This window comes from Simochromis diagramma, unplaced genomic scaffold (assembly GCF_900408965.1).
Source record: "Simochromis diagramma unplaced genomic scaffold, fSimDia1.1 OVJJ01000433.1, whole genome shotgun sequence".
NCBI classification, from domain to species: Eukaryota; Metazoa; Chordata; class Actinopteri; order Cichliformes; family Cichlidae; genus Simochromis; species Simochromis diagramma.
Window position 1 is genome coordinate 5818362 of NW_024387031.1, and position 11251 is coordinate 5829612.

An 11251-nucleotide genomic window follows, 5' to 3' on the forward strand; every position below is an offset into this window, starting at 1 on the left:
GTCCACCATTCTTGATTTTTAACTCAAACGCTTCTTATGACTTCTTAATTTTGGAGGTTTTAGCCGTTTTGATTCCCAGTTAGCTACACAATTGGAAGTAAAATGTCATCTCTGAACAGATGGCTATGGAAAATATTTTACAGTTCATCTTAAAAAGGGACAATGTCTCTTTTGTATCATTTACAAAAACAAAAACACCAACATTTGATTTTGTTACAGCCTTAATATTTCCCTTTTAACAGTTTAAATTAACTGTAGTCATTAGCTGCAGTAATAAGTATTTTCACAGGGCATTTGTTTTTTTCTACAGATGACCTGACCAACCTCTGTCACTAAAAAGAGAAAAAACAAAAAGACAAAAACAAAAAAGAAAACTCATGACACTGATGACAGCGGGTAAACTTAAAACTGTTGTCAGACGGTTACAAGAAATCCCTGGAAATTCAAGGCTGACCCTTTAAAAAAACAAAAACAAAAAACCCAAAACAAACAAAAGGAAAAAAAAACAGATTCAGTGTGACAGGTGTGTCCGCGATGGTTCCACCAGCTCTGTGTGGAAAGCGCAGCTTTCTGCTGTTGGTACATCAAAGAGTAATGCCACAAATTGGCTGGAAGTAGGTGACAAGCAAGGAGTTTAAATAAAAGTTTAATTATTTCATATTTAAGTAAACATAACCTAACCAAGAAAAAGATGATCAAAAGGTTGATGTCAGGTGGAGTGGAAGAGCAGTTCATCTGGGCCAGTTTTTAATAGCCTGCAAGACACAAGTGACCTGCATTAGCTAACACTCGACCCCCCCCTTCATAAAAATCAATATCACTTCCTGACGATACATCCTCCGGCTCTGATAATTTAGACAGTAAACTGCTCAAAGTTGCAGCCAAGTTTGTGTCCCTTCCTATATGTCACATATTTAATAGATCTTTGGCATCTTTTATTTCCATTGCAGTGGAAGGAATCGAAAATAATTCCCAATAATTCCCATATTTTTTGGGAACGCAGGCATCTGTTTAAAGCAAATGGATTTAATTTTAACAAGTCAGGGGTGAAACTGTTCACCTCCAACTTGTTTTATTCCATACGTCATCCATCTGTGCTTGGTGCCAAGGCTGAGATAAACGAGGAGTTATCTCATAAAGAGGAACAAACAGTACTCCAAGAACAGACAAAGCCCAGCAGAAACCTTGAGGAGGAGCTCCATCTGCCCCCACCCGGGAAGAGCCTCAGAAAGGAGAGACATCTGAGGCAAGAAGAGGGGTCCCTATTTGCCTCCAACTCTCTCAACAACACCAACGACCAGGACCAGGGACCACGATCTTCCCCAGTCCCCCAAACCCCTGACAGGCCATCACCCCCATCACCCTCCCCCCCTCCCTTTCTCCCTCCTCCCCACACCTGAAATTCACTGAGGAGATGATGGAGCGGGTCAATGCTGGGCTCAGATCTACCCCCCGGCCCAATCCCTTTTTGTCCCCCATAAACCCCCCACCAGAGCAGCCAAAGGTTCGCCATCGAGCCCCACCCTCAACAGAGCAATCGAAGTCACATTGCCCAGCCTCGCCCCCCTTAGTTCCTCCTTACCACCTTCATGCTCTGTCTCCGCAGTCTGATGTGTGATGTGTGGAGGGTCCGGGCTGCGAGGATTATGGCTGGAGGAGGAGGGGTCGCTGTCTTATTTAATGAATCATTTCAATGTAAGCAGCTATCGCCTGGAAGTTTTCAGTCTTTTGAATATGTGGCTTTACAGCTGAAGGCCCCATCCAAAGTTGTGTTTCTTAATGTTTACAGGCCTCCCAAATACTGCACAGACTTTTTTAATGACCTCAGTGAACTGCTGTCTGTGATCTGTGTTCATTCATTCATTCATTTATTTGTTCATTTTCAGGCACAACAAATACCTATATTGAACATAAAATGCACAAAACAAAAAACAAAAATTGCCTGAAAAAGGAGTGGGATGAAGAAAACTTATTAAATCCCACCCCTATACTCACTCATCAACAAAAAAAACAATAAACTTCCCGCAGCTACGCCCATCATTGCATACAGACCCATCAACAGCCCCGGGCACATACAAGCATCTAAACGGCAGCTCGCAAACAACAATTAGAGCCTTCATAACTGAATACAGAATATATAAATTATAAATTGCATTACCACAGGTAACAGGCAGTAATAATTACAAGTAACAAACACGCATACATATACATACATATATATCTACACACACATGTACATATATGTACATACATACGCACACTTTTTTTTTTTTTTTTTTTTTTTTTGGAATCCACACCAGCAATGGTAAGAGAACAGACATTACAGAGCACACTAAAAACCATCATTGAGTATACTGTGACCAGACCAACTGTTTGTAGAGAAATTTAAATCTATGAATATTTTTGCATTGTTTCAGTTGAAAACTCAGACTGTTCCAGATTTTCACACCACATACAGACACACAAAAACCTTTACGGGTTGTTCGAGTTCTGGGTAATTTGAATTCTCCAAAGCCTCTCACATTATAAACCTTTTCTCGAATTTCAAATATAGTTTGTAAATTTGCAGGTAGAAGTTTATTAAAGGCTTTGTATAAGATTATGGATGTATTGTAATTAACCAGATCCTGGAATTTAAGTAACTTTGCCTGAAGAAAGAATTTGTGAGTATGATCTAGATAACCAGCCTTGTGAATAATACGCAGTGCTCGTTTCTGTACTGTGACTAATGGATTAGTTGTATTTTTATATGTGTTTCCCCACACTTCCACACAATATGGAAGATATGGAAGAACCAGGGTACAGTACAGAGTACGAAGTGCATCTTTATCAAGGTATGGTTACACTTTGTTCAAAACTGCGAGGCTTCTGGAAATTTTGGTTTTTATGTGTCTGACGTGGGGTTTCCATGAAATTTTATTATCAATTACGACTCCCAAAAATTTGTTTTCACTCACATTATCAATTGGTACACCTTCAATGATAATTGGTAATTCTATATTATATTTTAAATTACCGAAAAACATTGCTTTAGTTTTATTTATATTTAATGATAATTTATTTATGTCCATCCATTTTTTTTTATTAATTTTAGCTCCCTGTTTACGGTCATTACAAGATCAGTATAATCATCACTACTGAAAAATATGTTGGTGTCATCTGCGAACAGTATGAGTTTAAGTACTTGAGAAACATCAAAAATATCATTTATGTATACATTGAAAAGTTTTGGTGTTGATTTAGACTGTGTAATTATTGTTGGGGATTTTAACATCCATGTGGACAACCCTCAGGACAAAGGGACTAAAGACCTGAGTAACACTCTGGGCAACTTTGGGCTGACTCAGCATGTAACAGAGGCCACACATAATAGAGGACACACTCTTGACCTACTGATCTCCAAGAGCCTGAGCATTTCAAACATTACTGTGTCTGATGTGGGCTTATCTGATCATTACTGTGTTTTCTTTGAAAGTAAAATCTCAGCCCACACAAATATATCAACAGCAGTGATCACAAAACGGTGTATAACTGAATACAGTAGTGAGATCTTTAACCAGGTCTTCCCATTAACACCTGACCTGTCCAGAGGGTCAGTCAATGAGCTCGTCAATAGCTTCAATGCTAACATGTTAAATGTAATGGACACTATTGCTCCCATTAAGATGAAGGTTATCTCTGGAAGGAAAAAGTCTCCATGGAGAAACTCCACACTGGTGAAAAATGAAAAAAAGAGAGTGTAGGAAAGCTGAGCGCAGATGGAGAAAAACAAACCTCCAGGTTCATTATGACATTTATAAAGAGAAACTTCGCAATTATAATTTACAACTGAGGAATGCAAGAAGGTCCTACTTCTCTGACATCATCACTAAAAACAGCCATAATGCTCGGGTCTTATTTTCTACAGTTGACAGGCTAACAAACCCTCCTGTGTCAGTGGCAGCTGAACTTCATTCGACCATGGCCTGCAATGACTTCGCCAAATTCTTCACAGAAAAAATCCAAAAGATTAGACAAGCAATTGGTACATCAACAGCAGATCCAGGATATGTACTGTGTCCACCGAAAAACTGTTTAAACACCATGAAACAGTTTCACCCTATTAACAGCAAAGACCTGGAGGACATCTTAGGTCAACTGAACTCCTCCTCTTGCTGTTTAGATGTCCTGCCAACAAGTTTTTTCAAAAAGGTCTCAAAGACTTTGGAATCAGACCTGTTACAGATCGTCAACTTTCTTTAATATCAGGTGTGTTTCCAGAACCACTAAAAACTGCTGTAATAAAACCTATACTGAAAAAGGACAATCTTGACAAGACACAAATGAAAAACTACAGGCCGATCTCAAATCTCCCATTTTTAAGTAAGATCATTGAAAAAGCAGTTTCTCAACAGCTCAGTTACTTCTTAAAACAGAATAACTGCTACGATGCCTTCCAGTCAGGTTTTAGACAGAACCACAGCACTGAAACCGCTCTGACCAAAGTGTTCAATGACATATGTCTGAATACAGACAGTGGAAAAATGTCAGTCTTAGTTTTACTGGATCTCAGTGCAGCATTTGACACAGTTGACCACAACATATTACTCAAACGACTGGAGAACTGGGCAGGTCTTTCAGGAACTGTACTAAACTGGTTCAAACATACTTAGAAAACAGGAAATACTTTGTGTAACAGGGCGGCCCTTAGCGGCTGGAAACACAGTGAGATGGACCGAGGCAAGAGTAGTGGAACAAATTATTTATTTGCTATACAGCTCTCCTTACAACAATTAACTTGTTAAGCTTCTTCACAGCACAAAAATCCCTCCTCTAATGACAACTGGCAGCCTTAAATATGTTCAGCTGTCACAGACTTAACCATTATTCCACTCTCAGGTAAATTCTTAAATCCCAACCTTCCACCACAGTATACAATATAGCAATAAGAATAAATAAATACATAAATACATTTACATATTAATAAATATTTCACACTTTAATGTTACACCAAACCCAATATTATAAAAACCCAGAAACCCAAGCACAAAAAGATTCACCACACTCTCTTTACCAATGGTCTCTCCCGGAACCTTTAAATGGTGTCTGGACCCCCGGGGAAACATTTGCCCAAACACCTTGAAGAGGACACAGGCAAGAAAGGTGAGTAATCATTAACTTACAAACACTTATTTGCAACACTTTTATCCCTAGATTTCACACACAAATTTGCATTAGTTTTCCTTACTGGTAAACCTTAATCACAATCTCAATCACCATTCTTCTCTCCTGACAGACAACCACCACATTCCTTGACGAGGAGCAGCTGTACAGGATCTGAAATAAGGCTACCAACTGATTTTAAAATTCCCAATAAATAGACAATAAATATTTAAACTGCTTGTGTGCAAATCCATGCTTAAAGTGCCATGCTAAATAAAGTGCTTGATAAGGTGCTTTTAATAAAGTGAAAGGTGTGCTCCAAAGTGCTATACATATAATATAAATAAATGCAGTAAGGGAGTCCTCTTCCTTACACTTTGTATCAATAGGTAACTTCACATCCGAGCAGACAAATATCACATGTGGAGTTCCCCAAGGTTCCATCTTGGGACCCCTTCTGTTTAACATTTACATGCTCCCACTGGCACAGATTATAAAGAACAACAAAATAAACTATCACAGCTATGCAGATGACACACAAATATATATCACAATGTCACCAGGAGACCAAGGCCCTGTACAGGCTCTTGGTAAATGCATTGAGGAAATTAATGACTGGTTGTGCCACAATTTTCTCCAGCTAAACAAAAACAAAACTGAGGTAATAGTCTTTGGCGCCAAAGAAAAACGATTACAGGTCACCAGAGAACTTCAATCTATACACCTAAAAACCACCAACCAGGCGAGAAATTTGGGTGTAGTGATGGATGCAGACCTAAACTTAGAAAAACACATTAAGACAATAACAAAGTCGGCTTACTATCACCTCAAGAATATTTCAAGGATAAAAGATCTGATGTCTCAGCAGGACCTGGAAAAACTAGTCCATGCATTCATCTTTAGTAGGCTTGATTACTGTAACAGCATCTTTACAGGTCTACCTAAAAAAAATCAGTCGGACAACTACAGCTCATTCAGAACTCTGCTGCTCGGGTCCTCACTAAGACCAAAAAAGTGGACCACATCAGTCCAGCTCTGAGGTCTTTACACTGGCTGCCTGTCCGTCAGAGGATAGACTTTAAAGTTCTAATGCTGGCCTATAAAGCTCTGAATGGTTTAGGACCAAAATACATCAGTGATCTCCTGACCCAGTATGAACCTTCCAGATCCCTCAGGTCATCTGGATCCGGTCTTTTATCAGTTCCCAGAGTCAGAACCAGACACGGAGAAGCTGCATTCAGCTTTTATGCTCCATATATCTGGAACAAACTCCCAGAAAGCCTCAGATCAGCTGAAACACTCAGTTTATTTAAATCCAGGTTGAAGACTCACCTGTTCTCAGCTGCATTTGAATAAAACACCAAATCCACACTTTTAAGCTTACATTTCAAAACTTACATTTTAACTACTGATTTTATCTACTGTTCTGATTTTATCTGTTTTGATTTTATATACTGTTTTGTTTGTTTGTTTGTTAATTGGTTAGTTTGTTTGTTTGCTTGTTTTAATCAATTTTAAATCATGCTTTTTATTTGTTTTTGTTTCTAATGTCTCTGTAAAGCACTTTGAATCACCTTGTTGTTGAATTGTGCTATACAAATAAACTTGCCTTGCCCATTCCTAAAAACAAGAATGACGTTTTTAATGGTGTCAACAGCAGACCTATTAGTCTACTCCCCGTTCTAAGTAAAATTATGGAGAGGCTTGTCTATGAACAAATTCAACATTACCTAACAGAAAATCAGTTACTCACTCAGCTTCAACATGCCTACAAACCTGGTTATTCCACCAGTTCAGCTCTCATTCACATGACAGATAACTGGTATAAATATCTAGATAATGGGAATTTGGCCGGGGTGGTATTTTTGGATTTTAGTGCTGCATTTGATTTGATAAATCATGATCTTTTGATAGATAAACTAAAATGTTATGGATTTTCACCAGCTGCTTTGTGCTGGATGGAAAGTTATTTGTCTGGAAGAAGGCAAAAGGTTTATTATAATGGTTATTTCTCGGAGGGCTGTGAAATGAACTGTGGTCTACCCCAAGGCAGCTGCCTCGGTCCACTTCTCTATTCAGTCTTTACAAATGATTTGCTGTATGTCCTGGATAAATCTCATCTTGTAATGTATGCTGATGACTCCACCATGTTTTATTCAGCCAGTAGCTACTCTGAATTGACAAGCATATTACAACTAGATTTGCTGAACGTGTTTGATTGGATAAGTAAAAACAACATGATTTTAAACGTGTCTAAATCCAAATCCATGTTAATAGGAAGTAGAGTACGCTTAGTCAACAGCCCACAACTAAATCTTTCCATAGCTGGATCAGTATTAGAACAGGTCACCCAGATTAAATAACTTGGTGTTACCATAAACCACCACCTTTCATGGTCCCAGCACATCAACTCTGTTATTAAGAAAATGGGACAGGGCATAGCTATAGCTAGGAAATGCTCTTTTTATATTACTTCTTCAATTATGAAAGATGTCATTAATGCACTAGTATTATCTCATCTAGAGTACTGCTCAATCATTTGGTCAGCAGCTAATAAGACAGATCTGAACAGACTTCAGTTAGTCCAAAATAGGGCGGCCAGATTAGTGTTAAGGTGTTCATATTACACAAGTATTGATAAAATGCAGGATAAACTTTCTTGTCTTTCTGTACAAGCTAAATTATACTATGGCTTACTTGTATTTTTAAAGAAAGCAATACTGGTAAACACACCACACTTTTTTTATGCTCAGTTGCAGTATCCAGATGAAATACATAATCATGCTACACGATTCTCAACTAACCACAATTTAGTAACTCCTCAAGTTAAAAGTAACTTTTTGAAAAACTCTGTTATATTTAGAGCATCTTTTCAGTGGAATAAGTTGCCTTATGCAATTAGAGAATTGGCTTCTATTCATAACTTTAAAAATCACCTAAAAGCCCATTTAGGCAGTTTTTAATTTATTTGTAAAAATTGTAGAGGGTAATGTCACTTGTAATGGAAATTGTGTATTTTGTTTGAGTGTTGTTGTTTTTTTTATAATTTTTAATATTTACATTTTCAGAATTGTAAAACCTTATTGTGGATGTAAGAGCCAAATTATGTGGACAATTTGCATCCAACTCATTGTGTAACATTTTATTTGGTGGTATTTGATGGTTTGGGCCCCAGGAAGACTAGCAACCACTGTTGTGGAAGCTAATGGGGTTCCTTATAAATAAACAAATAAAAATCAATGTTCCACCTTCACATTTGCAAATTATTCTGAAAACAAAAAAGCAACACAAGGCAACGTTAAAACTGCTACCATACAACCTGGCCCACAAACAAGCCAACAGCCGCACCCTCACTAAAGCCAGTTTTCTTACCACCACAAATTAAGTGGAATGTAAAAGTGAATGTTGGCAGTTATGGTAATGCATGGCAAACCAGTTTTTACTACAGGGGGTTTCTGATAGCATAGCTGATATACAGAAGGGATCAAGTCATGTCAGCCGCAGGATAGTAAGTCTATCCTTGCAAATGGGTTCAACGGGAAAAAACAAAACAAAACAATAACCTAAGAACAGCAAGTGAAAATCTACTGTGCCTAAATGAGCACCAGATCTCATCAAAAGTGCCCAACACCAAATAATGTGCAGCTACACATCCACATACACTGCTTTGCTAAAATGCCAGTATGAGCATCAGTAACATACCAAAACAACAATGCCTACATCAACCAAAATTTCCAAGACACCAACAAAGAGGGAACGTAGCTACAAAGCTCACAGCAAGTCACAGCAGTTAATGGTCTACAGAGCTACCAGACCCAACTACCAAGCTAAATTTTCATAACACTATTTAAGTTAAACTTTGCAACTCCTGCTTTTCATACATTCAACAGTTACTCTGCCACACCACAAGACTCGCCCAGCCATGTGTCCAGTCAGGCCACAAACCCACAAGACTAATATACCAGTGAAACACCAGCCACGGAGTTTATGCTTCCCAGCCCTAGTTATTTAGTACAAGATGATTTTAACCCTAGTCTTCAGACAGATACCTGTGGTGGGTATGTAACAAGTGCCACCTGGCAGTTTGTTGCTCTCTGCCAGGTGATTGGCTGTTCACCTGTTTGTCCATGATTTGGACAGGGGGAACAGACTGTGGCAAGGTCAGCCTGATGGAATCGGTTCACCTCCAAATAGGGGAACGCTGTGAGCTGACCCTGTGCAAGACTGGGGCAGAAAGACTTAAAAAGGTAAAGATCAAGAGCAGTAACTAATCATAATCTTAAAGATGTGTAAATAATTCTGGCAGTGTGGAAAGAAATAAGAAACCTGATGTCAGTAAACAGCATTTATAGATGAGAACATGAATATGTTGAGTCTAGTGTGGATGCTTGAAGGTGTAAATGTGAAACGCAAACATGGAGTTAAGCCCAAACTGAGTCCTCCTCCTCTCTTGTAAACCACAAACTGAACAGTAATGTAACAACACTCACCTGTTCACTAAAGTAAAATGTCGCTACTTTCTGTCGAGAACAACTACCTGAGCACAGGTAACAGGGAGAGGGAGTAAACCTGTGGGGCCAGACGGAAACGCCTGATAGGACTGTAGTTTCCCGACAGTTCCCTCGGGCTCTTTTCTAATAATAACCAGGTTTTGTTTCCTCCAAGAAGCGATGGAATCAGAAAGTTTCAGGTTTGTTTATACCTGTAAGTCTGCAGTAGATCATCTGTCCTTACAGCACATTTTCAGAGGAGACTGTTACAAGCCCAGGAGTTGATGTACTTTATTAGGTTCCTGTTCTGGTCAAATTGGACTTCATTGTTTATTTAGAGTACAGCAGAGCTGCAGAGAGCAAGTCAGGAGGATGTTACCTGTCAATAACCCAGCAGCAGCCCGTGTTTAGTTTTAATATTGTTACAAAGGAATGTAAATCAGCGATTTATTGGACTGTAAACTCTGTTTTATTGTTAGATTTACCTTTAGGTGAGAGGAAGAAAGTGATAAACTTTTCTAAAGCTCCTAAAGTAGCTTCTGCTTTGCCCAATTAATTGAATCATTAACTGTAATGAAAAGTAACAGTTAACAGGATTAATATCACTGTAAACATGGCTTGAATAGGATGGCTGCCACCACTCTGGGGTTTGTGTACCTGCTGATTGTGTGTCTGTGTGATTGCTTTCTGCCTGTAATACTTTAACAGCTTAAAGTAGATTCCACTGGCTTTATACAGTTAAGAGTCTGAAACACTGTGTGCAGCTGCTCCTCTCTTCTGCCTCAGATTCGATAACTATAGGGTCCACCCCAAAACTGGTGTCTTATATTAAAAACTGTGGTTTGACAACAAAGTCATCCAGTTAAATTGCTTCCAACATGCTGCTACAGGTAACGCTGTAGTGTGAACTCAGCTGAACTGAGGTATGAAAAAGTGAAAATTAATGTGTTTGCAGCAGCATAACCTGTTAACTGCAAGGTGCTGCATGCGTGACATGGCTGGGGGCTGAAAGTCTGACTCTAGAAAACTTTGTATACTAGGGTCACATCAGAGGCAGCTAATACGGAGCCTAAAAATACAATTTAAAATGTATTATTTGTTATGATGTCTGTTATGAGCAGACAACACCGGTTCACCCTTGAGTATGGAGTCTTTTTATGCTTGAATAATTCAAAGAGTTTACAAAACAAAAAAAACAAACAAAAAACTTCTCTGAAAATGGTCAGGTACAAGGATTGGACTGAAAATGAGTGAAAAAGCAACTAATGACCAAGACTTGACTCAAGGCTTTTGCACAGCAATGTATGAGAAGGTGCGAGCCTTTGTCACTGCTCATCGCAGTGACTGAGGATGGTGCTGGGTCTGATGAGCAGTGCGACGAGGTGGTGGCCTATGACACCATTAACAACCACCTATAACACTTTCATGAGATCGCACCTCGGAAGAGTCCCCACTCACACCTTGATCCACGTGACCTTGAATAAGAGGCGAAACAGCTTCATGAACTAGAAAGAGCTTCATTTCATTTCCATGATGGAGGACAGAAAACTCAGGTCGTCTCATTTAGTGAATGTGTTGAATCAGGTCTAGAGAATTCACACAGACAAACACACAGGCAG